The 26,864-nt window shown below is 37.8% G+C and overlaps 1 protein-coding gene across 7 annotated transcripts in view; it reads right to left on the reverse strand.

The window, feature by feature from the left end:
- The window catches only part of NLGN1 (neuroligin 1), a 374,128-nt gene that overhangs the window by 225,970 nt on the left and 121,294 nt on the right, over positions 1 to 26,864 (reverse strand). The window contains exon 1 of one of the 7 annotated variants that reach the window (XM_040567193.1): positions 19,067 to 19,351. The exons of the other annotated variants lie outside the window; for them this stretch is intronic. The gene's annotated coding sequence lies outside the window, so the exon portion shown is untranslated. Of the gene's footprint in view, positions 1 to 19,066; positions 19,352 to 26,864 lie in introns of those variants that run through there. 7 annotated transcript variants of the gene reach the window in all.

The following is a 26,864-nucleotide window of genomic DNA, read 5'->3' on the forward strand; positions in this document are numbered from 1 at the left end:
CAATCTCAATTAACAAACAGCACATCTCTGAACAGGAGCTTTCTTGGACATCACGAACACTGCAATAGCAACCTAGCAGCCTGCAGGTACCTTGTTGCAGACTTATTTTAACAAGCCCCTCCACCCATCAAGCACAGAGATATACAAAGGAATTAGTAAACTCTCCAAAATGTCTGATAAATACCTACACATACTTGATTTTTCTATAGAGGAGGTATAGTGTAAATAATCGTGACAGCTTTGAAAAGCATAACAAGCATCACCTTAAAATGCTTGCATGTATAACAATACTTATTTTGCTCTTAAATGTTTAACACAAAATTGTGTCATCTTCTGCATTTACCAAGGCTTCTAAAAATCTGTTTTACAAATAATTACTCCTATCCTGACAAATTATTTAAAACAAATGCAAGAGGAGAAAGGACTTCCAAAAATCAGAATAAGTTCTTGTTTGTAACACCAGCCTCTAAATTGACCAAAACATGCTGGTGATGTTTCTTAGAGAATGTAACATTTGTACTTCACTGACTTCACCATAGCTAGCACTATATCCACACATTCCGTCTTATCATTGGTGTATAAGATATAGGAAGGGAGAACCCGCTGCCATTAGCGCTGTGCCGACCGTATGGTGAGCCATCCTTGTGCCCTGAGCACCCCCACCCATTGCCCCTCTTCATCATAATTTTGCAACAAGTTCTCAAGCGAGCGTGGTGTTCTGCAGCTGAGCACAGCATAAGCTTTCCAGGAAGCAGTGATGCTGGTTTCAACATATCTCGGTAAATTTAGGATTAATGTTTACTCTGTTATATATAAGGAAGTAGTAGTTGGGGCTGTTTTGCAGTGCTCACATGGAGTGCCTTTCAAAGTCCTCTTGAACTGAAAAATGTCAAGGGTGCGAGAAGATAGAAGGGACATAGTAAACGTTCTCAAAAAGAGAAAGGTACTCAAACTGCTGGTAGCATCCACTTTTTGGAAGCTATGTGCAACCCAGAATCTTACAAATGCAGACTACCTCTCTCTCCAGAAATAATTTTAAAAGCTAGACAAAAGTCACTACTTGCAAACAGTTTGAAGTTCAAAAAAGAAAAGAAAATACAAACAATAGTAAGAGAAAACTGCAAATGTGTCTTTCAGTTGGAACCCTGGCTGATGGCTGTTAGCTGGGTTTTTACATTACAGTATGCAATAATTGGAGGTCATGAGTGTAAATCCCCTATTGCTTTTAGTTCACAGCTAAAGCAAAATGAAGGTAGGTGACGAACAGTTCTTGATTGTTTCTGTCAATCATTTTTCCAGATGAAATGAGAAAAACTACACAGGGTTAACTGAGAAAGTAGGGTTGGAGCTCCTTTGATATAAATGGGAATTGAACTCATGGGACTGTGCTGCTGAGAAAGATTTTGCAACATTTTCATCTTTCCCAGGATTCCCCCCCCCAAGTTCTCTAGGCACCTTGCAAAGCCCACATTTATTCACTGGCATTTAGGGAGTGAACCACACTCACTGAAGTCAACAGGAGTCTTTTCATTGACTTCAGTGACCTTTACATCGGGTTTTTAAAGAGACTGACAGAACAGAGAGAGAAGGAAGATCTGATAACACTTCCCAATTTGGTGCAGACTGTGGCTATTGTGTTTTTACTTATGAAAGGATCTGTAACATGGAATTTTTGTTGAGCATTATGTGGAAAAAAATAACTGCCTTCTTTTACTGTGGTAGGTTTTTATGAGCACAGGTCGGCTATCTGATGAAATAAAATACATTAATCTTAGACAAAACATGGGAGAATGGAAATATGATCCCATATGCAATACACCTTATTACTGAGCATTCTTTTTTAATAGGTAACCCAATGTAAGAATCCAGTGAATTGTTAAATATATTTAATTATAAATCAAGGCCACATGCAAAAACTTGCTAGGTTTAACATTAAAGTGACTGATATCAGTCTGACAGCATGACAGAACAACATGATTTAACAAAAGCTTAGTCTGAAAAACTGATGCTTTTTTTTTCAAATTGTTACGAGACATTTTCTATTCTGTTAGTCTATTTTAGTTAGCTGATTATCAACAAAGTTAATAAAAAATAGACCTTCAAAATCAATAGTCAAAATTTTAGTACTAAAGTAGAGCTTATTTGCTATCACCTTCTAAAACCATGCACACGACAAGCACTCAAAATGTATGGGTCACCTGCCATCCTAAAGGATGCAATTTAGGTTTACAGTTCTGTAATCAGTTCTATACTACATGATCTTTGTCTTTTCATGACAAGAAGCGTGGTTTTGGTAAGAGCTAGCAAGAACTTCACTGACTTCAATATTTGCATCTCATCCAGAATACCTTTCTCACTATTTAAGGAAAGAAAAATTTAGTCCTTACACCTGATCGCAACCAGGCAATCTTTTCAATATTATTCTGTATCAATGAACATATGTCCTACAGATTTATTAGGTAAACTACAATTCTCAGTCCACTCAACTGGTCTCTGCAGCAGAATCTGAAATGCCAAAGCTACACAAGAAATTTCTTCCAACCTTCCTTTCTAATCAATTCAATGTAATTAATCAGTTTTACAGTATGCTTACTGATGACAGTGCTAAACTGTCAAGATAAACTCCAATTTCTTTCAACACCTGCAGTCAGTGACAGCTAGTCCAATATCATGGGATTTCAGGCTTGTTTGGCATGTGTGAAGGTTTTGACCTGTTCTTGTTTGTTTTTCTCTACAACACTACAGAGAAGTATTATTTAGCAACCACTGCTTTTGCTTTAAGCATAGTCTGAAAGAAAAATGAGAACCCCTAAAGTCTCACGCATTTTCCCACACACCTTACCCAGTACTTGTAAGCCTAATATCCTTTCAATCTGCATTGCACAAAGCTCTTCCCAGCTCCTTAAAGCTCCCTGAACAACCAAGTGTTTCTATGATTTGCCTTTTTACCCCCTTCTCGTCCATTAGGTATTTACGGGACAGACATGGTAACAATTCCAAAAAATTCCAAAAACAAACATGGTTTATTTTCCAGTAACTAAGTGCTTTTGTAGTCTCCCCATGGCCAGCCACCAGTTTTCAAACCCTGCAACAGTGGAACAGGAGAAGCCAAGTAATTCTCTTTAAGCATCACAGCAAACAATGACTTAACACCTTAGGACCAGAGGAGGAAGAAATGCATCTCTAGATATTAGAAGGCTGCATTAATTGAAAAAAGCATTGAGATTGCTGATACAAAGTATTGTATTGTCATTTAATAGCATGATGGTGAATAAGTATTTGCAAAATGATAGGGTCCAGCACACATTTTATCAAGTGGTTGCTTCAGCAATCCCTTTTTTTTTTTTTTAATCTTTTTCGTCCAGAGTTTTCATTTATATTTTGTATCGCTCTGCCCATTCCACAGCTTGACATTTAATTACAAATTCTCAGGAAACCTTTCCTTCCATGTGAAAAGTTCCTTGTCCACAAGGGCTTTGACAAAATGACAGCAGGTCCCCATGATTTTGCCTCTCTTTTATTAAATCACGAGCTAATGTAAGCAAACATCGTCAGCTGTCAGGATAAACTGCTCCATTACAGTGCCACTGCTGGAGACCCTGCTACCCAGGCAGCACACAGACCTCTCAACCTCCTGATCATATATTGTTAGCAGCTTGAACTGGATCAACAACTTTTCCTCCTTCAGTCCTACAAAATATAATTTCACCACTGATGCTCCTGTTTGTAGAGATTTTAAAATGGTAAAAGATTTTGTTACAAAGATTGCTGTCTCTCTAATTGTGCCAATCTAATACATACATCTGCTTGTAATTTAGAAAAGTAATGGCATATGTTAATGAGGAAAATAACTGTTGAAATATTAACTCTTGCAATTTTAGGATGCTTTCTTCAATATCAATGCTTGTGATCTAGAAACCTTATAAAAGAGGCTTCTGTCAAAAACCACAAATATTTGAAAATTGCTAGTCTCTGAATGATCTAGAAAGTGTTCTCATTGACATTAATACACTTTGGGGATATTTTTCTTTGTTTACTGGATCTTTGCAGTGAAGATTATACTGAAATTTTTGCCTATGCACTTTAAGATTTTAGGAACCAAGAGGTCTAGCATTATGATATTGCATGTATAATGCTCAGTACTAAAAACTTAGGTCTATTAGAAAACTCTGACGTCTAATTCAGTGACATAAAAGAGATACTTGCTCATAAATTAGTTTTCATTTACATTCATAAATCACTGCAGCTTAAATTAACCCTATGGGGTTTAAGGATCAATTTATAGCTTCCATATTTCAGCGAGTTTCGAAGTTTACTATAAAACAGATGTTTCCAAATATCACTACTTGCTTCTGTTTACTGTCCTAATTAATAAGTGACAGAAATATATCCGAAATTTTGAATGTTAAAATGTAATTATTCTCTTCTGCACCTTCTTTACCATGCCAGAAAGTGTTGCAGAAAGTTAAATTAAGAGTTCATAACCTCATTTCATTCCCAACTTTAGGCAATCCTGCACATGGAATTTCTGTTTATATATACACACACCTGTAGATATGAATTTTGGTGTATTTTATATGTTCCTGTACATATGAATACCCTCACAAAAATCCTGCTATAAGCTAATGACAGGAAAGCATATGTAAATAGTGTGGCAAATTAAACGCAGATGACTAAAAACGATCAATAAAGCAGGTTGTAGCACTTCAGTTTCGTGTGCTCAAATTTTATTGAGCACTCCAATTTACGTGTTGTCATCATTAGAGTTAATATTTACATGCTCCAATCACACTAAACAAGCAGGTCCTTAATTTCAGTGATTTTTCTGCAGTTGCTCTCTAATTTCTGCCTCTTCACTTGTAGCTGGCAGTTGTTCTATTTGCTACTGAGATATCACCCATTCTAGGGAGGTATACGTGCACCTCTTCCATACTGCTGATATGCACCAAGCATTATTTACTCTTCCCTAGACTTTGTTCTATTTTACTTTGGGAAGTATAAATACAAGGCAAAAACAATATGAGCATACTTATAATCACTAAAAAAACTACCCAGCAGCCCAATATGTATAAACAAAAGCAGGACAAAGTGGTATTTCACAGAAGAGTTTAAGATGAACTGTTGAGACCCTGATGATATGAGACATCATTTATGCCTCATCAATGCTAAACCCTCAGCTATTGAAAGTATTTTCTCTGATGTTGCTCAGATACAAGTATGCTAACAGTTGCAATAGTGTTACTACACTATGTACACTCCTATACACTGCTCAAATTCATGAACCTTATCCTTGTTAAGGAAGATTGTTGCATCCCAGTACAGCAATCAGATTCACAAGGGCAGAGCCTTGCACTGGTTACAGACTCCCTCAGACATGCTCTGTGTTAAGAAGTACGCTTCATGATATATGGCACATTTCAAGAGTAATATGAACAGATGATGGTGATTACAGCAATTTATGTAAGATGGTAAAATAATCTGAGAATGTAAAGACAGCCATTTATGGGGCAGATGAGAACTGAGGCAAGAACTGTCATTGTCAGTAGTGCAATTGATCTCCAGAACAGAAACTCTAGTGTCAACCAACTTATCTCAGCAATTTGTTGACAGCCAGCCCATAAACAAAAGTTTTGGTGCCTGCTTTAGTACAAATCTATCCAGTTGTTTATCCAGCATGGGATCCGGGCTTTTTGACAGCCCACCCTGAAGCAGAAACAGAGAAACCTGAACATAACTGCGTGATAGCAGCTTCCAACCAGAGATCACCAGCACAACCTGCAGCTGAAAGGTCCAGGTTAGTTTTTTAAGGGAGATCTGCTCCCAAAGCCTCGTACCAACTCAGTTCTGCCTCTGGAGGCAGCCTGCACCAAAACTGCCATAACAATGCTTTTCCTGTCTCCTTCAGCTTATGCAGACTGTATGTTTTTGCACAAACAGGTGAGTATGAAGCCTCTGAAGCCAGTTTTTCAATTTACTGCACTGCAAATCTGTTTCAGAACTCACTGAGAAAACTAAAGCCAGAAATGGGAGCTCTTTTTCCTCATTCACAGAATGAAGTAGTGGCAAGCTCCTCTCTTCAATGAGAAAATAAACATTAGTTCCATGTCTTTATTATGCAGCTAAATCCAACACTTGTAGCACTTCCAAGACAAGCTGACAAAGGCAACCAAGCGCAACACCAGGTTTTAACCAGTTTTACATTACTGTAAAACAGCACTGAAGGAGCTGTGCATTGCTCCAGCTGACCCCTAGCACAAAGATGCTGAGTCCCCACCACAGGGAGCTGCTGGGTCAGAAACAGGAAGAGACTCCAACAAAGCCATCAAACAAGGACAAGGGATTTCACAGCAAAGTCTATGTACATGGGAGATGAGGTAAAGAGACGGTCGAACACAGCCAAGGGCCCATCAGGAGCTTGTCTTGTAATGCTCAGTAAACTACTCCTTCAAGGGCTCCCAGACCTACAGGTGGCTGAGTTAAGGTGGAAGAAATGAGATTTTAACCATCAGCATTTAACAAGCTTTACCACTGCCAGTGGTGAAAAGGTTCTTTCCTGTCACCAGATAGGAATTGCAATTTAGCAACTGAATGAAAAATACATTTGTTTGAACAGTTAATTGGTTCTCCAGAGGGCTAAAAGCCATCTCAAAAGTAGCTCTTTGTTTTGAAAACAAACCACTACTAACAGGACAACAGGGGGAGGAAAACGTACCCACAGGACCTATGATTCTGGATACTCTGCCACTACATGCAAACACTTCAGGAAAGTATCATTGGTATATTTCTCCATTCTGAGTAATCTCTAGAAATCATATCTCAGATGTTATCCGAGTTCAGAGATTTGCAGAAGGAGAGACGGGCCAATGCACCAACATGATTCACCTAACTTAAAGCAATTGTTTCTTTCCTGTTTCCATTTTACAGGAGGAAGTTTATATGTATATATATATGGGCATAAAATTGTACAGGCTATCTTTTCCCCTCAGCTCAGGCTCCCCCTCTGTGTGACTACGGCTGACACACCTGGGGTAGCACCCACAGCAACAATTTGAAGCAGTGCAGACATGTTTGTGTCCCCCCCACACACACACACTGGTGCCCTATATGAGGACTCTTACATTCTGTTACACATCTCCGCCTATAAATCCCTATTACAAATCAACTCTGCAGCATTTTGCAGCATTTGCAGGCACAGCCTCCGAGTACCAGCACTAGCTGCGGCTGACAGGGCCGGCGTCGCCCTGGCAACCGAGCATGGCCCGCAGCAGCGCCTCGGTTGCCGCCGACGTGAGGTGGGAGGCAATGAGGGCCCCGCGCTCACCAGGCGCTGCTGCCAGGGGTTTGTCCTTTGGCCGGGAAAACTCGTCCCTGACAAAAGGCCACCGCTTTTTTTTTCTCTCCCCTCTTCTCCTTTTCTGTTGTTTACAAGACGTAATTAAAATAAAATGTCTTTCTAAGGAAAGTGAAAAGCTGAGCAGAAGTCCACTCACCCTGAAAATTATTAGGCTGTGAAAACTTAAATTTGACAAACTGCTAATTCACACTATTTAACCGCTCTTTATAATCCACATAGCAGTGTAAATAAGGAAGATAATAAAACCTGATGAGAGATTAATGTCTGACTGAAGCAGTAATTCCTTTTCAAAGAAATATAATCAACAGATTTATGACGTAGAGTGGAGAAGCTACCACAATTTAATGGATAATGGAGTATGGGTCAAATCCTGCACCCAATTATAGCAAACACATTTTTGTTCTAGATACAGAGTAGAAGTTCTGCAGAGTTTGTGATTTGTTTGGTGGTTTTGTTTGTTGTGGGGTTTTTTTGCCTTTTTTTGTTTTGGTTTGTTTTTTTTTTTTGGTAGTGTTCCTCAGCCTGTAGTAGAGAAAAGCCCTGTAGACACCCAGGAGACTTCACTGAAATAAGCTCTATTAATAAAATAGAATCATACAATGGTTTGGGGCCTTAAAGCCCTCCACTTCCAACCCCCTGCCGTGGGCAGGGATGCCTCCCACTAAACCAGGCTGCTTAAGGCCCCATCCAACCTTGCCTTGAAAATACATTTTAAGTACAAAAAAATGGAATAGGTGTTTACATCATTTAACTGTATCCTTCCATAAAGGAATCAAAACTTACTGGGATAATAAAAAGCAGGAGCTCTGCAATGAAAAGAGGGGCTGAGGACAGCCAAGTCACCAGCACAACCACAGGCAAGGCCACAGCAGCCATTTTGTGGCCTGGTGAGGGAGACAGGCTTCAGCCACCCTGAGTCCCCACACAGCACCAGGATCACTGACAAGGAACAACTTGGAGGGCTGGGAGAAATGTTTACATCACCTTGAAGCAAATGGAAGTGTTTTAGCTGCAGAAATCCACCTTCCAACTGAAGGACACGTAATCCCCCCAGATGACTGACTAGTTGTACTAATTCAGAGAGCATTAGTCTTTCCATAAAACACAAGGACATTGAGAGGTTAAATTGAGATGCTTATAGTCAAATGCAGACCTCGTACTGTGGGTGTCACTCTGCAATGAATCAAATCATCAGGGGATAAATACAAAGTGATCAGTTGTCTTCAGCCCAGTGCCAGAAGTCCATACAAAAATAAGAGGAACATTTAAATGCTTCCATGTGAGGAAAAAAAGACAAAATCAGAATCATCGAAATCTGGTGGGAGGATTCATATGACTGGAGTGTTTAAAGTCTCTAAATACATCCAGTCAGGAAGAACAGCATACCTAGCAAGAGCTGGGGAGAGAAAGTGGTATTGCATCAAATTATTCACACATTAGACATCCAGGTCCTGGAATGGATTAAAGTCCTATCTGACAGCAGCAATCATTAACGTTTGTTGCAGAGCACCATGTTAGATCAAAGAGCAGAATTTAACACATATGATAAAGAGAAGAAAAATACATTATCCAAGGTAATACAAGTCTGGAGGACATATGCTAGTTATCTTACACTGCCATTAAACACCATATCTCTAAAACATCTTTAGAGAAAGTGCAAATGATCACTGCCATTTGCTATGTAACCCACAACTTACTCCTAACAAGATATCTATAAAAGTAAATAATTCCACCAGAAAAATCCACACCCATGTCCCAAGATTATTCAAGATTGTTTTAAAGTCATTCTGAATAAAAAAGGAAAGTAGAAGTTGCACTATAAAAAGTAATCTCTAAAAGGGTAAGAAAAAACTGATTACATCGCATAAAATCTGAAATTTAAGATAGCTGAAAGCATTAATAAAAAGAACTGTGGCAAACAGAGTTAGGTGCAATAATAAAGAAATTGAATCTCAGTGAAGCATACATCCATTACTGTGTTAGAATTTTTAAAATATCGATAAAGATGCATAAAAATTATTCTTCAATAAGCATGCCTGTTTATATCTGTAAAAAACAGAAGATATGGATATATTACAAAGTTAATTTAGTGGGGGTTTAATCCCTACAGTAATTAAGGAAAAATCAGTCATCATCTAATGGCGGATTTTAAAATGAGCAAATGCTTTAATTCAGTTTTTACGTTATCTCATTTCTAATACATCTTTAAATATTGCAGAAATTTCAGAAGACTAATAAAGGACACTTTGGGCAAAAATAGCTAAGTGCAAACCAAATGAATTCTTTACCTGCAAGTCATTAGCTTGAGTTTGATCCTGAGAAAAACAGCAAGCAGCTACCAAGTGAGCAAAAAAAAAAAAAAATGAATTGGGGGAAAAATAATTCACCTTGGTTTTATAAACATGTTTTTAAGTCTTCTCCAAAAAGAAAGTTTGCCATCAGCTTTAGTTGACAAAAAACAGAGACATTTAATGTTGAAGCACACAATGTTCTAATAAAAAAGTAGCACTACACAGAATTTAAGTGGCACATCTAAATGTGCACATTACTATGCCAAGCTGACAGCTCTAGAAGTTGTTACATACTCATTGCTCATTAAAGGTGCTGCTACTAGGGGTCTTTAAACATCTGTTCTTGGCCCCATACATTTTCATAGTACTTCTCTCAGTAATTTAGGAAAAACAGTCATACAGTTTAATATACGATGTTTTACAAAGTTCTGAACAAAAAAAGCTTTTACATAGGGGAATCCTAATTGTCTAGTAAACTGGAATAAAAATACATGACTAATGCGATAATGCATACCAAGAAACAGTGAATGGGGACTATCCTGACTGAAAACTTCTATAGCTTAGAAAAGACCGCATAAAAACATAATCAGCTCAACTCTTCTATGGCAGCTAGCATTGCTCTTGGTTGTATGAATATCAAGAAGGTGTAGATAAATGGTATTACATTTGTATGAAATTTTAATGATTTTACTCTTCAAGTTCTTGAACAGGTACTTTAAAAGATTTGCTTTTTAATGGAAAGGGTTCCAAAAATGAACTATAAAATACCCATATCCCAGTTGTGTTCCCTTCTTAGTCCAAATGACCAATCCTTTCTAGAAGCTGCCAAATTGTCTTTTCCAAAGACAACATTGTCCTCAACTCTGAAATACTTCTGAAGAGCAAATATTTTGCCTTTGAAACACACCTCATTGCACCAGATGGTGCGTATATATATATTTTTAAATGTTCCTGTAGATGAGTACTCCCACATATTCCTTACAATAGCACCTTCATCACTGTTCAAATCATTGAGACACACTTAAGGGCACACAATTGCAAACTTAGTCAAACAAAAGAGTAGCAGAGTAGAGTAATGAAGAACAAATGTTATCCAGCTGTATAAAACTGTGCTTGTTAACATCCCTAGTAACAGCACTACTCTTTAGTACTTAATACTTTTACACCAAGGTCTAGAAACCATACAAAATCTATTATACCAAATATAGAGAAGATTTAAAATTGAACATACTTATCCAATAGACCAAAGAATCCTTCTAGATAGTTCAGGTTTTATTAATGCCTAATGCACCCAATTCTTTATTTAAAGCACAAGCTGCTTATTGGTATGCTCTGGGCCACCTGTAACATCACTACCACTTACATAGATTATTGTTCAATTATCACTTGTGCAGTGTAACACCAGTGACCATAGTGGATTTTTACCTAGTTTGCAACAGACTGAGGAACAAACAAGGATGGCCAGACTTGCAGCTGACCCCAATGAAGTTCTGTTTGCATGGAATTGTACTGATTTCCTCAGCAAAGAGTATGGTCCCTAATGCCATTGCATCTTCACCCATTACTCAGCAACAATGCCAAGTTTTTTTCCCTCTAATCCATCTCTACATTTTTTCCGTGAAGTTCCCACAAATGAAGTATTTTGCTCAGACAGCAATTCCTCCATTATGTAAACCCTACCTTAATATTTTTCTCCCTCATTTGTAAGCCTTAGTGTAAGAACTGTTTTTTGATGAATCTCTTTACCATAAATTAAGTTTCAAAAATTAAAATTAAACCTCAGGCAGCAACTCCCACAGAAACATGAAATAATAACCTGAACTACTGTCTTCCTTCATAGTTAGAAAAGTTGTCAACATGAAATAATCATTCAATCACACACAAAAGGGTTGTGACATCATATGAGAAAATTCCCCTACAAAACAGAAGAATTTCTGAGCCAGTCTGCCAGTCCTTAGCAATATTATTCAGGCCACACAGAAAATGGCCATCAAAGAAACATTCATTGCTTTCAGTACCGCTTACCAGTACTTTATCATTTAAGCAGATTATTCATCTCACAGCCTAATACCTTCTAGTCTGTCTCTCAAATACAGATAAATGCATAAAATCCACACAGAACTGACTGCATAAGCTCTGGCACACAGAACTCCATACACTACTGCCATGTCCACTAGAAGTGGATCAAAAATAACAGTGAAAGGGAAAAAGTTCAGTATTTTTTGTTCTGTGAGTACTCTGATGGTGGGAGAGAAATAAGATTGTCAGGTAGTTGCTTATAGCTTTTCAGATTCTCAAGAATTTTTACCACCTTGAGTGCTGCCATAGTTAATTTAGTAAGGATTAACTGAAAAATAGGAATGATTAACAGACAACTGTGATACTTAAAGTCTTACCCATCATCTTTCATTAGTATAATCATCTCTACAAATTTGCACTAAATAAAGGAAAACTTAGAAAAACCTTCCATCACTATGCATTTTTCTTTTCAGTAACTTCTTGAACTGAAGAGCCAGATAGAATCTCTAATTTAATCTCTCCTTGTCTAGTTTGTGCTGCCACAGTCCACAGTAATGCTGTTTCAAGATTGAAGATTATTTTTTTTTTTTATATTTAGCTACCAAAGGATGTGGGAAAGCACCACATCACAGAACAAGAAAGAGCTTTGAAATTGTCATTCCTTTAAGAAGGCTACTGAGTAATAATGCTGGTTAAATTATGCAGGGAACATGGCATTCTCCCACAGACACATTTAATATGTCCTGAGATTTAATGTATTACATAGTAGAATGGAAAATGTGAAGATTGTTTTATAAGATTTCTTTGTAAAAATGCTCCTGGAGATAGTAACAGTTCCATGGAGAAGTAGTTAAGGGTGGAGAGTTTTTCATATATACATATATCAATATCATCAGTATTAAAATGGAAATGAAATTCATAAACAGGCATAAAAATGCAACCAAAACTCCATGATTTGGAGTGTGTAGTTCCTTTGAAAATCCCAGTCCTCAGACCCCAAAGGAGCAGTCCTTTCTGCAGCACTTTTCAGACAAGGTGCTGCATGTCTTCATTCTGTACTCACATGTGTTGGGTTTTGTTTGTTTTTGTTTGTTTTCTCTCTCATCCATGCACTACCATGATGTGAAGCATTCATTCATGCTGAAACATTTCATATAGTTGTTCAGTATACAAAATCCTCTCATCCAAACAAGTGCTGAGCTATGATGGCAGAATTTTTAAATTTTTATTTAGTTTGTTTTTCCACAGCAACAGAATATATTTTGGTTTGGTTTGTCTTCTTCCATCTCCCCAGGATGGGCAAAAAAACAACTTAAAAGAATATTCTAGGAACAGTGATTTAAAACAGTCTGAAGAAAGCCATGTAAGCCCGAACTAAGACCATGAAACTTCATGGAGGTCAATAAGTATCTTTTCTCTGCATGGAAGCCGAGGCCTTTGTCTCTTCAAAGGATCCCACACAAGCTTTACCAATATTTCCCAGAAATCCAAGTGACTTTTAAAAGATACCTATTTGTGCATAACATTTGTTTTCTCAAAGGCAGCATTTCTTAAATACTCTAGCCCTTTGCTAAAGCATACAATGTAAGCAGCATAGTGATCAGTGAGAACCCTGGTCTTGAAAAAAATGGCAAGTTAGAGACAATCTGTGGGCATTCTGATATGAACATCAACAGAGCTAGAAAGCTAGCAGCAGCTTTTGGAGAGGAAGAGAACAGCAAGATGTAAGGAAGGAAAATAATGCATGGGGGAAATAAAGGAAATCGCAGCTCTGAAGAAGAAAATGGCAAACTTCCGCTAACAGGCAAGCATTCAACCCAAGCAGTCTAAACAATTTACATCCCTACTACTGCAGTTACTTAACAGAAGATCTTGTTTTCTTGAGAAGGAAGCCCAAGTTAATATAATTCCATTTTGCCCGTATTTATTAAACTAACAACATGATTCACAACATTTGAAAAGTCACTAACAAGAGCTGGAAACCTCCCATATGCAGAACAGAACTCAGGTAATTATTATTAGCCATAAATATTGAGAAAACTATGAATTATAATGCTATTAGCGGAATAGGACTGATGCAAACAGAAAAGATGTCTACTGTGAAGTGCTGGTTGGGTAATATTGATGCAAATAAAGACACTGTACAAATTGAAAAGACAGGCAAGTAGAGTCACTTTGTAAGAAAAAAAGACAGATGATAGCACATATAAATTGGTATCTGATACAGTATTTCTTGAAATCAATACATGTTCTGAGCATGCTATGGATTCAGTACCAGATACTAAGAGCAGCAAGACAAAAAGGAAAAATACACCACTAAGAGGAGAATATTGTCATTTATAATGCAATGGGTGAAGGCAAAGTTTACACTTTACAAGACTGAATGCCAAATTCACTTGATCAAGAACACAAGGCAAGCTAAGTACCTATGATCTGCATAAAAGTGAAATTGACAGGTAATTGTTCATTATTAAAACCAAATTGCTCATTACTAAGCATTAGAAATTAAATCTGTTTGCCAAGTCTGTCATTATCCTCAAATTATGTTCATGCGTGTGCATATAAAAAACTGAATTTGTATTTAGGAAGACCTAAAGAAAGAGTTAAGACAAGACGACTTTGATTGACCAGGACATATTTTAACATGAAAAAATGTTAAAGGGATGGAAAAAAAATAATTCCCTTGATGTAAAGTAGTCAGCTATTTTGCTTTCTTTCCGGTATCTCAAAATGAGTAAGGCTGATGCAGGTAGAAAGTGTTGTGTTTGAAAGAAATTAAAACATTTACTCAAATTTAATTAGCCCAGTTATTTTTGTACAATCTGGTTTGTCCATGTGTGCATTAAGAAAAGTTTTTTTTATTAATGTACATCTGTCCAACAGTAGAAATCTAAATTGTAGAATACATTTGCATCCTTTTCAGCTCTGCTGAAACAGAAGAAAAAGGGAATTATTGATGCATTCAAACAGTGCGCATCTTGCTTTGTAATGTAATCTGTTGTTTTTTTCCTTAACACCTACACAGCTTATGTTCCTAGCTAGTACAATTTAGAGAATAAATGTGGACCCAGGGTAACTACTTCCAAAAAAGAACTTGTGGGAAGCTGTTTGCAGATTCGCATTTTGTTATTTAAGAACATGGATAGTCAAGTTCAAGCTTCAGCTTCTTCAGGCACTTAAATTGGCTGAAATGATTTTTGTTGTTGTTTCTGGAGGTCATATCTTAATGTCCAATACAGCTACTCTACCTGTTAATATAAACTCCTCTTTCTGTGCAGACTTTCATAAAGGAGTCAGAAGCTATTAAACCATGTATAGAACAGAAAACATTTTCTTCTGGAAATGAAAACATCTGTTGCACTGACTGTATTCATAATGATCATACAAACACAAACCAAGAACCAAAGTGATAGTGTGTAAGCCAATAAACCTTTATATTAAGGAAGTTTTGTGTGAATATGCCTAAGTTGTAGAGAAATGAGTCTCTTAAAACTGCAACTAATCACAAAACACTTCTAAGATGCAAAAGGAGAGCCTGGTCAGCAAAGAAGAGAAAACGTGGCTATGATTTAACATTTGCAATTGCCATAGCATAAGTCATCATGTGCAGTAAGAGTGTTGCATTGCCTCAGTACCAGCCACAAAAAAAAAAAAAACATTAAGGCATACCTTGAATCTTTGAATACTGTTGAACAGAACTACCATTTTTTTGTGCACGTACCAAGGAACAGCTAGGTTGGGAGCAGAAGGAGAGGACAAAATATCATGGAAAGAAAGAAAGAAAGATGGAAAGAAAGAAAAAAGACAGAAGAGGACAGGCAATCAACTTAGTCGAGTATTTGCTGCGGCTAAAGGAAGAGAATTGTCTGCTGCTGTCTATTCTGAGAGAACTGGAAGGTTGAGTTGCCCAAGCTCAACTCCTGCAACTATAGGCTCTTATAAATGAGATGCATTTCTCCCAGGTAAATGGAGCATAGCAAGTACTTATGGCCCTCTTCATTTAACTTTGTTTTGCAACAGCTTCTGAGCAGTGTGCATAGGAATTAAGCACCAGTTTTTCCCCACATGGGAAAAGAGATTTTTTAATGATGTTACTTAGAGGTGGCTTATGCAGGCAAGTCACAGAATCAGACAACACTGCCAAGAAATCCCACATGGGTCTTCTGGGAGCAGGCTGGTAGGGATGAGTTTGTAGAGGAACAGCAGCTGACAAACTGAACCCAAGCAGGAGGGACACCACCCTGACTAGTAAGTGCAACACTTAAACAAGTAATGATGACTGAAGGCTGTGTAAGTAAGGACATGAAGGACAGTCCATTTAGTCTACACTCCCAAGTTCTCCAGGATTCCTTCCTGATGCTTAGCATAGTTTCTCAATTTACTTCTACCAGGAACATTTTCAGGAACAGGTCAATAGCATGTTCACAGCTAGGTGTGTTTTTTTTCACCTCCCAACTGTTTAACAGCCCACAGTATCTAAACCATCACCAGAAAGTCTGAGACCAAGAAGTCCATTTCAGACAACACCTGTGCAGGGGACAGACTGTTCCACAAAGCTAAAGAGTGGCTGTGAACTGTCATGGTATCCAAGAAATACTTTAGACCTCACTACCACATCTCTTAGATGAGATCTGTTTGAATGCTACACACCATAACAAAAGAAAAACATCTGAATTCCTTAAAATCTCAGTTCTCTGCTAAGAGAATTGTGCCTCATATGGGCAGGTCACACTGCTTACTGCTTTGCAGGAAAATAGAGTCTGCAGTGATGAAGATGCTTAAAAACATCCAAACTGAAGAGCATGGAGTCGGGTCATATAATCTTGAACCCCACTAATTTGCTCTCCCTTCTCATAATATGCCTGCTAACATCACAGTTATTGGGACTACATGCTTACAAAGAATAATCATATAGAAGATAGCTATTTCAAGAATTCCTATAATTTTTCACATTTTTAAAACCCTACTAGATTTCTTAGCACATTTAGGAAGTCTGTTTTTTATGTAAAGAAGTTAAGAGGAATAAGTGATCTATGCAACAAATCATACTTCCTGTCCTCTGCTATTGTACATTAGTTGTTATTCCCTTTAAACTTTCCTTGCATCTTGAAAGCAACACAAGGGCAGTGAAACTGTTTTTATGCAACATGTATTGTTCTAGCATTTTTCTTTTAATTCAAAAAAAGATATATTCTTACTGCAGAGCTCCCTCTTCATTTTTCAGTAAACAGAAGTTATAAACATTTTTAGAATGATGCCAGAGCTTTGACTTTAGTATGCTGCTGCTTCTAAATTGGTCAGAAAGCAAGAAGTGTGATCACAGCAGTTTAATAGGAATGGACAAAGCCTGTACAAACTAAAAAGAATTTTGGATGTATTTATGTAAATGGTACTCAGAGGGCATCTCTGATGAGAATGAATCTCTATCAATGTATTATTGCTAAAATATGCATTTGACTAAAACCAAGTTTTAAAACAAGAACTATTAGAAACTTTTATGTCATTGGATTTGCTTACAAAGCTCATATGTTGAGTTGCTCACATTCACTGCTTTGCTTCTCAGGTGCTGTCCTACAACCAATAAAGATATGTGCACCTCAACATTCAGAGAAGACAACCACCAACAGCCACACCAGGGTTCTAACTTGTTGCTCCAGCAAGCTTATTCCTACTTGCATTTTTTTTTTCCGCCTTCAGCAGGGAAGTCTTCTACACTTCCTCCTTCACTGCTCAGGTGAGGGAGGAAGTGTAGGGCTTGTCCCCACCTAGGCTCAGGTGCCATACTTTTAAAGCTTCCATATAAACACACACAGGAGATCCTTGTATTACTTGGCACACGACTCAAAGAATTTCATTGAACATACTTGACACCTATTTGACAACTATCCCTTTTCCTCACTATGAATATAATTTAATTCTCAAAAGCAGCGCACAAGATACATGCCTGAGAAACCCTCCTAACAAGTCTAGTCAAGATCTACATTTTTCTGATGCTGTTCTCCATTTCCTAACAGCTTCCTGTAGGTTCAGGGTAGAAGAGCCCTTATACTACTTACTGCTGTTTCACAACTTTGTTCTTCTCAATCAATTGCATTCCTCAGTATTAATACTTCACACAAGTGATAATCCTGTCTCTTGCAAAGACCATATATTTTGTCTGAGAGATTATTCACTTCTTATCAGTTCCATGTAGAGAGCACTTTTATCAGTCACCTTGTAGCAGGATAAAAAAATATCCTGTTGGCAGTTGGTCTAGCAAAAGAATTAGAAGAACCACCTCAAAGTGGCAGGTTACTCTGAAGTTTGATCAACTAACACAAATAATACAGACCCAGCTGACTATTTCTGCAACCTTGTGGCTCCATGAATCATGGGAAGCAAAAGATACAATTCCTTTGAGAAGGAAGGCAGGTAAGAGAATACTACAGATTAAAAAATTGTGCCTTTCAGTGCTGGAAAAAGACTTTCATTACTCCTATGTTGCCAGGGATATTTTTCATTATTTTGAGACCTTTTATAGGTCCATACAAGGGAAAAAGTTAACACTTCAGACTAGATGATATCAAATTTAGCTAATGCATGGAGGTACTTGGTAACCATAAGAGTTACCGTGGCTTCACAAAATAGAATTAGACTGCTTAAATTTACTTCTGTCAGTAGGTTTTGTTTAAACTACAGTCCACAATAATGCAGTGAAGGGATGGGTCTGAAAAGAGGTTGAAGTCATCTGCTCATCAGAAGTCATTTAATAAAAAGTTGTAATGGTAGCTGGAGGGAAAATCAAATACAAGAAATGAATTCAGGCTCTACGATCGAACTGCAGTTTCATTGATTAACTTCTGCTAAAATGAACTGCTGGACTGTAGACTCTCCCATTTATTGCCTTCCCTGTGCTTTGGTTGCTATGATATCCTTCTAAAGATACATAGCAATTACTCATCTGGGAGTTGCAGGCAGGCAAAGGACAAGACAAGCAAAAATTCCCAATTAAAATGGATGATTAACAAATAACCCAAATTTAATTAATCTTGTGCCCATATTGTAAAGCTCTCAGAAAACCTTTGCACCCATCAACAGCAAAAATTCTCATTTTTCCCCATTAACGTAATAATTTTCACATTCCTTGATTAGGCAGGGCTAAGTATTTCCAGCAGATGCAGAGTCTGGGAAGTATTAAATAAAGTGGAGGTGGAGGCACATTTTGCACAGATGGGCTCAGAAGTAATGAAAAGCTCAGGGTTGTTATTTTAGAGTACTAGAGCACAGACATCCCTAAAAAGTTATGAAAACAGACATAAATTCCCCTTTCTCCCTCTCCATTCAACACCACCCCTACTGCCATTAAACATTATTCCAACCAGTTCTGCCCAGCACCTCCCAAGCCCTCCACACGCCCACCAACCTGTCCAGAAGTAGGATGTAGGATATTCCTATCCATTCTGCAATTTAGTCAGCTCTGGGAAAGCAGAGCTGTATAATTCTGTGCTCCCAGGTCCAGTTAACACTGCTGGCAACAGGGAGGTGCAAACCAAGCTCCCTTCTGCAAATCAACTAATTTATGCGCTAACCCTAATGAGCGATACCTGCAGTAACAGGCATGGGAGGGCTGAATGGCCCTCAGCTGAGGGCACAGGCAGATGATAACAGTGATGTGCAGGTGGAAGGCCCAGCGCCGTTAAGTGCTAGGAAGTTTATTTCAGGTGGTGATGTGAGAAAAGGAGAGGACATGGTTTGTTTCAAATCCCTGAATAGCTTTGCAGCGTGTTTAGGTGAAAAAATAAATAATAATTTCTACTTGTAAGCAGAGCACTGGAAATCACTAAAAAATTAAACCTCATAGAAGTGGGAAATTAAAATCTCTAAAATATAGATGTGCAGATACCCTGAGATTTTCAGACGGTAGCAGTAGCATTTGGAGAAAAGTATGTCTACACCACCCAGACACACCTTCAGCCATTTGCTGGGCACTCTTTTCCGTGTTTCTGAACAAAACAAAAAAAAAAAGTGTTTTTTTTTTCACTAATGCAGTTGAAAATGGCTTGTATTTGACCATGTGCCATACCATTGCACTCACAGAAGCAACACTAGCACTTTTCAGACAAGAGACCTAGACTTACAGAAATGTCTGCATTTCCACTTGCCCACCACATAAACATATATAAATGTGCATATGTATGTACGTATATACATGTGTGCTTGTGTGTTGGCACAGCAAGGCGCCATAAAAGTGAAAAAGGGTCACCGTTCTCTTTCCCTGGATGCAATATTATTGTTGCTTTACTTGGGACTATCTGAGGATAGAAGTGAAATAAGGTCTGCAAGGAAAGTTTTATTACAACTGATAATATGGTTAGGAGAAAAAAACTGAGACTCAGATAAAACCCTGTCTTCAGTTTTGGTATAGGAGCAGTCCTCTTCAAGCTAAACATGGCTAAGAAAAAATGTTTATGTTAAAGAATTCAGGAAAAGAAATGTTGGGTATTCACAGAAGAGACTAAAACAAGGTGATCAGGACTTTAGTCCATATAAATAGTGTAACTATTTGAACTGCAACATTTTCACGTTCTTGTAGCAGGTAAATTCGGTACCCTTCATAACTGAAGATTCATGCAAAAATAATCCAAATTAGCAAACACTGGTTTCTGGATTCTCAATGCATTCAGGCAGATTTTAAGCACAATAATGACGCTTCCCAAACCAAGACTTCAGTCCTGCTCTCATCCATGCACTGTACTCATCTACTCATGGAGCGACTCACTGGGATACTGCAAAAGAGTACAGCACACACAGCTGTGGGGTTAGACCCCTCCAGAGAAAACAACAACAGACTGGAGTGACTGTGAGACAAAGGATGGAGGCAGACAACAGCAGAAAATATTGCCCACCATCAGCCCTGTTGATGGAAGAGTAATAAGAAACGGAGCTCAGCGGCCTGCAGGGACTTCAGAGACTCATAAAGGATGTTTCTTCATAGGAAATTATTTCACAGGAGGAAGATTGTGAATGAACACAACTGAGACTTGAACTTCCACTGAAAACTTAAATAAGTAATCTTTTTCTTCATGAGAATGACTTGGGAGTAGCAATACAGAAGTAACTTTAGTACACATTAACTATAACATTGCTGTTCAATCTATGAACCTTTTTGGGGGGTGAATGAAGGCTCCCATACCAATTTACAACACTGAAATTTGAATCTTGAACACAGTGACAACAAGGGAAGTTTCACCACTGATTTTAATGCAGCTAGCATTTCAAAAAAGAATTTGGATTTATTCCCCATACTATTCATAAGAAAGAAAAAAAAAACCTACTATATTCAGTGTTATACTGATGTGAGAAATGATATAAGAAAATAGTGACACTGAATAACAGTGAAATGATATATATTGCTTTAGTTATATCTACACATTTTAGTGTGTTTTATAACAATTTGTTAGAGCAGCATCTGTTACGAATTTACTAATATGCTTTTCAGGGAGCTGAAGAACCAAGCTCCACCTATTAATCATGAAATACATATCAATGAATAATTTATAAATGGTACCTTTATTCAAAGTGCTGCCAATTAACTAAACAGTCGCTGCATTCATAATTATATCAGTCACCTCTAAACTTTCAACCTTTATCAAGATTTCAAATACAGAGGCATAGAAAATGAATGAAAAGTAAATTTTTAGCGTAGCAGTGTCACAAGGACACTGGTATTCTTTGGCATCACTGACGTTCCCCAGGAAAAGCAGTTCTGAACCCTTTAATGTAAAATACGTATATAGTTCTATTTCACACCCCACAGCTTTTTAAAGACAATCATAACTGCACACTGTAAATATGGTAAAATAAAAATAGGTAGTGTATTTCTACAAAAGAAGTAAAGCAAGGCTAAAAATAATTCTACAAAAGAAGACTACATCCTGAAGCTTTGTGTTTCTACGAATTTCTTCTGCAACTCAGGTAGAAAGCTGTAATTTTTTCCCAGGGCCATGCCCTCTCCCAGTCTTGCAACTGCATAACAAACTGAGCAATTACATTCACTCTTCTGTCTTCCAGTCCCAATCATCACAGTGAGATGTTTACTTCAAAACCAGTGTAGAAACATTTGTACAGCAAGACAGAAATGCAGGAGGCCTCTCTTTCCTACTTTTTTTTTTTTTAATTAAAAAGATAAATAATTGCAAGCAGCCACATTAATTCAAGATTAAAACTGCAACTGTAAATCACAAAGGGTCACATTTACTGGTGACATAAACAGAAGTCAAAATTATCTGCATGCATTTTTAATGTAAATTGGGGTTATTTGCATGTCCAAAAAGAAAGAAGGATGGTAGCAAATAAAAAAAGGCAATCAACTGTCTCGCCTTAAAGCTTCGTGTTGGTTTCTCTTGCCTTGTACAGAAAAGCCCTCTGGCCTCTCAGCATGGAGGCTGAGCTAACGCTGACTTCCCGATGTGTAAGATGCAGCTGTGATATTTAGCTAATTGAAAAACATGCTTGAAAGTGCATTAGTAAATTTTGAAAAGATTGGGCTATAACAAGGTGTTATTCACACAATCCCTGAATTCAGCCCCCAAAATTTTTAGATTTTTATTGGCCACATCAGTTTGGCAGCCGTGCAAATTTGATTTTTTTTTATCCTCCAACTTTCGTAATTAGTTTATTTGGCTTAGTGTGGAACTCCTCCAGTTGCAAAATATTCACCAGACACATGCAGATCTATAACATTCATTTTGAAAGCGTGTATGTTGCAATTTCTTCAATTTCTTTGACTTCCAATAATGTACCGTGGAGGGTGTTGTCATGTGTTTGTATTCCTGTATAATGTTATAGTGCAACATTATAGTTTTATGTGGACACGAACCCATAATATATATGTATATTTGTGAGTATGTGTTTAGGAATACACACACAAATATGAATACATATCCAAAACAAAAAGAAACATTCACAGCACATACATATTTAGTGAAAGATAGTGGTTAGCCTTGGGGATAAGGGGAATGCAATTGTAGCATGTATTATTGTTCTCACAGTACGGAACAATTTTTATTTTTTTTATTAAAAAAAAAAAAAAGGATATCAGAGAGGCAACAGCAAAAGCACCCAAAGGAACAACAAATTCTTGAGAACATGAAGAGAAGCCAAAACAGAAGATGCATCTACCTCATCCTGCAATACAACTTCATTTTAGAGGAAAGATATAAATGAAAAGTCAGTGAACGTGTAGATTGGTAATTGAAAATCTCTGTAACTACCCTAGTTATCAAGGGATTTCATCTACTTGTACTCAAATACATTGTTTTTTTTAAAAAACCAAGGCAAAAAAAACTATAAAAACTATTAGGGAGTACTTTAAGATAATATTTTAAAGTATGTAATAAGAATAAAGGAACATCTATGTCTTACAATACCGACCAAACTGCTTCAGTTCTAGAAACTACGGAGGTAATGTATTTTCATGGGGACTTCAGCATCCATGTCATACAGCGATGTAATGCAGCCATCAGGGTTTTGTCTAACAGGAAGAAGGATACCTCACAGGCATTTCCGAGCTCACCACTGAACGTTGCCAGCAGGGGAGCGCATTACTGCATTATACGTGTTAGGATAATTGTTGACTCAAAAATATCTTCTAATGGCTGCTTTGTAACTTGGAATTTTAAAATAATTTTAATCATTTTCCATATAGACACAAGCAGTAAGAGGAAGAAATCCTCTAAGCAAATGGTTTTAAAATCTTTTCCTATGATTTGCATTTTGCACTTTAAATAGCTGAAATTAACAGATGCTGGGACTCTAAGCATTTTTCCCTTAGATCTTTAGTCATGCAACAGAGGCAAGCCAAGTAAGTGAACTAGGTTGAACCTTCACCAAACTAAAGTTAGTAACAGGCTGGAGGCTACAATCATGTCCACTGTCCCTATCAGCAGGCAGCTGATGGATCTGCTAAATGGATGGCATATGAAAACAAAATGAACACAATCCTGTTTTCATTCTTAAAATCCATTTGCTAAACAAAATAGGTGTTGTGTTCACATCGGTAAAATCCTCACTAGCAGCAGCAATGCTACACATGGTTTGCACAGAAGGAGGAAGGAGATGGTGATGGAGATACCCTGAGGCAATAGGCTGAGCATCCAGTGTTGATACAGGATGCAGCGGGCAGACGATAGCGCTATTTTAAAGCAAGGCTACCAAAAAAATGCATTAAGAAAGAGCCTTGATGGGAGGAATCTGTAAAGGCACAGTGATGGAAATGCAAGATGACTGTACAGATCTTTCCTAATTTCTAAAAGGTCCGAGTGTGTTACCCAGGGGTTAAGCACCTGCTAACACTGCTGGCGCTTTGACTGACCCACGGCCACCACCAGAACTGCTGTCCGTACCTGTACACTCCTGTTCTTGTGCATTGCTCTTTGTTGCACTCTTTCACCCTCTTCAATTTCTTACTGTCTCTTCATTTGAATTCTTTTTTTTTTTTTTTTTTCCTTTTTCTCACTACCTTGTCTGTTCAGCTCTATCATACAAAGTGCAACAGTATGGAAAGCCGTAAGCCATTCCCTGCCATTCATCTCCTTCTTCTCTACCTATTTGTACCATATAAATATATATTATAATATATTTCTGCATCTTTACTACCTCAAACTGCAGAGATGGATAAAATTAACGAAAACTAGGGAATTAACAGAACAGAGAAATGCCACCATTTTTTTTATTATTATTATTCACGAAAATACTTCAGTGAGTATTTTCCCTGCAATCCATCAATAGTGCCTCTTTGCAACGTCCTGTCATTGAAGGATTAAGACACAGTCATCCAGATGATGCTTAATATGATGCCAAAAACCAAATGTGCAGAGTGGAACGATAGTTGTAGTTCTGACAGATGGCACAAGTTTTTGCATTTTTGGATGATTTTTTTTTTCTAAATATATGTATATATTTAGTCTAAAGATTAATATTTAAAGAAAATATTTTTTAAAGTAATGTTTTCATGCAAAGAAAAAAAATGTAAAGTAATTAACTTTTGCTTCTGTGATTGACATATTTTGTACAACTACCCAGACCTCTCCTGGGCTGACAGTTTGCTCTTAGTCAGTAAGGACAATGGCATCCTGAAGTTATCAATTCTCATTCATTTCACTGAATGTCATTCTCAGGTAGAAGGGAAATTAAGTGATTAAACAGGAAGAGCACTGAGCTGTCACTGGAAAATTAATATTTTCAAATTAACTTTAGACAAAGGATGCGTAAAATGTAAGTTATGTTGATGAAAACAAGCAGTTTCTCTGTAATAAATATGTAAATCAAGCCATTGATCTATCAGTTATTATGACAGTCTAATGTCTCAGAAAAACTTGCTGCGATTCCGAGCCACATCCATGCAATGATGAATACATATGGTAGCAGATCAAGATGGTAATGCACAACTGAGTACTTAGAATGCTAAAAAAAAAAAAAAACACCTTTTATCAGGTAATTTTTAATATAAACAGCTTCTAAATGCAAGAGCTTTATCTGTCACTGTTAATTAAACCTGTACTTTGTCAACATACGATAATCCATTTATTATAGTAAAAGTCACTACATTTCAAACCACTCACAAATTACAAACCATAATTGCTAGGATTATTTTATTTCCAAGTGCAGGCAGCAAAGCCACCTTAAGATTCAACAATGGTGAGATAATTTTGGAGTGTAACCATAGCTCTATCTCACAGTCCATTGGTTTTAGTATTGGCAGCAGACAAGCTGTAATTTTTCATTTCCTAATTAGATTTAGCCATTAATTTAACTATTCTATCATATTGGTGGGATAAAACGACCCTATTTGTTTGGTCATTTTTTTCCTCATTTCTTTTACTAAATATTGTCTGATAAATGTCATAAATGAAAGAAAAAAAAAGAAAAAAAAAACATAAGGACCTAAATGCACACAAAGACCTTGCCACATCCACTCTCTCCACATGATTACCTAACTTTTGAGCACCTGACTTCCAAACCCAACCCGTGGCCCTCCAAGAAATGTCTTCTGTAAGCACATGTGGGGAAATCGGGCACTCTGGGTGGGATTCCCAAAAACTACCTAGAAAAGCTAATGGAGACTGCTGAGGAGATGAGAACACCATAAAGCCCACTGCAGGGTGCAGGTGCCTCACTTGGGGCTGCCGGCACCAGAGGAAGATTCACAGCACTGGCACCCGCTGCGATTTCGGGAGCCAGCAGATGGGCTCCGTGCTGTCGGTGTGATATTCCCTGTTAGATGCTGCCATTCACAACGCAGAGCCCCGTTATCAGGTTGGGTGAATGTTTCAAGACCAGTTCAATACCAAGTCAAACAGATTAGCGTAAATCACCTTTAATGCTGGTTCAGGCTACCCCGGCTGTCTCCGGATCGACAGGGAGTAAGAATGGCTGCTTTGGAGGCAGCAATCACTCGCAGGGAAAAGGTAACGAGACAAAAAGGCAGCACGGTGGTTACCTCTTAAATTGCTACAGCCAGTCCCAAAATAATCCCCTACCATTACATTTATGCACCTAAATCATTCTTTTCAAAAAGTGAGTGAGGGTCATTCCTGTAAAAAAGCATAATAGAAGGAAGCAATACAAGTCACTTTTCTTCTGTACACTACTGAGAGAAAGAGGTAAACGTTCCACACCATTCTCAGCATGAGAGAATTCAAACTCCCATCATTTACCCATGTTGTAGAGCTCCAGCCACCTGCTCTGGCCAGAAGCACTCTCTATACTCCATGACTGTGTGAAAAACATCTCAAATGTTCAAATTAACTAGAACCAAAGAGGTGTGTGATCTGGGGGTTAAAGCACCTACTTACAATAAGCAAGAAAGAGGGGTTTGGGTGCCGATGCCTTTTCTGGGGATGGTTCATGGAGCATGTCACTTAATAGCAGTGTACACCATACTGGGGTGAAGAACTTGGCCTGGATCTCTGCTGACCCAGGCGCCTGCCTCAGTGACTGAACTGCAGACAGACTGTGTCTGTTCAGCCCAGCTCGCTTGAGGAGGTTTTTAGCAGAATGGCAGAGATCTAACTGGAATGGACAAGGCTCTCCATGCTGAATACCTCAGGCACTCCAGTGGGAAATGGAAGGTATGAATATGATCTCCCTGAGGCTACAGTGAGCCCAGAGCTTCAGTCTTGCAAGCCTGGATGAGTGCTCTATCTACTGAAATATTGTAT

This window comes from Cygnus olor, chromosome 9, assembly GCF_009769625.2.
Source record: "Cygnus olor isolate bCygOlo1 chromosome 9, bCygOlo1.pri.v2, whole genome shotgun sequence".
NCBI lineage: Eukaryota > Metazoa > Chordata > Aves > Anseriformes > Anatidae > Cygnus > Cygnus olor.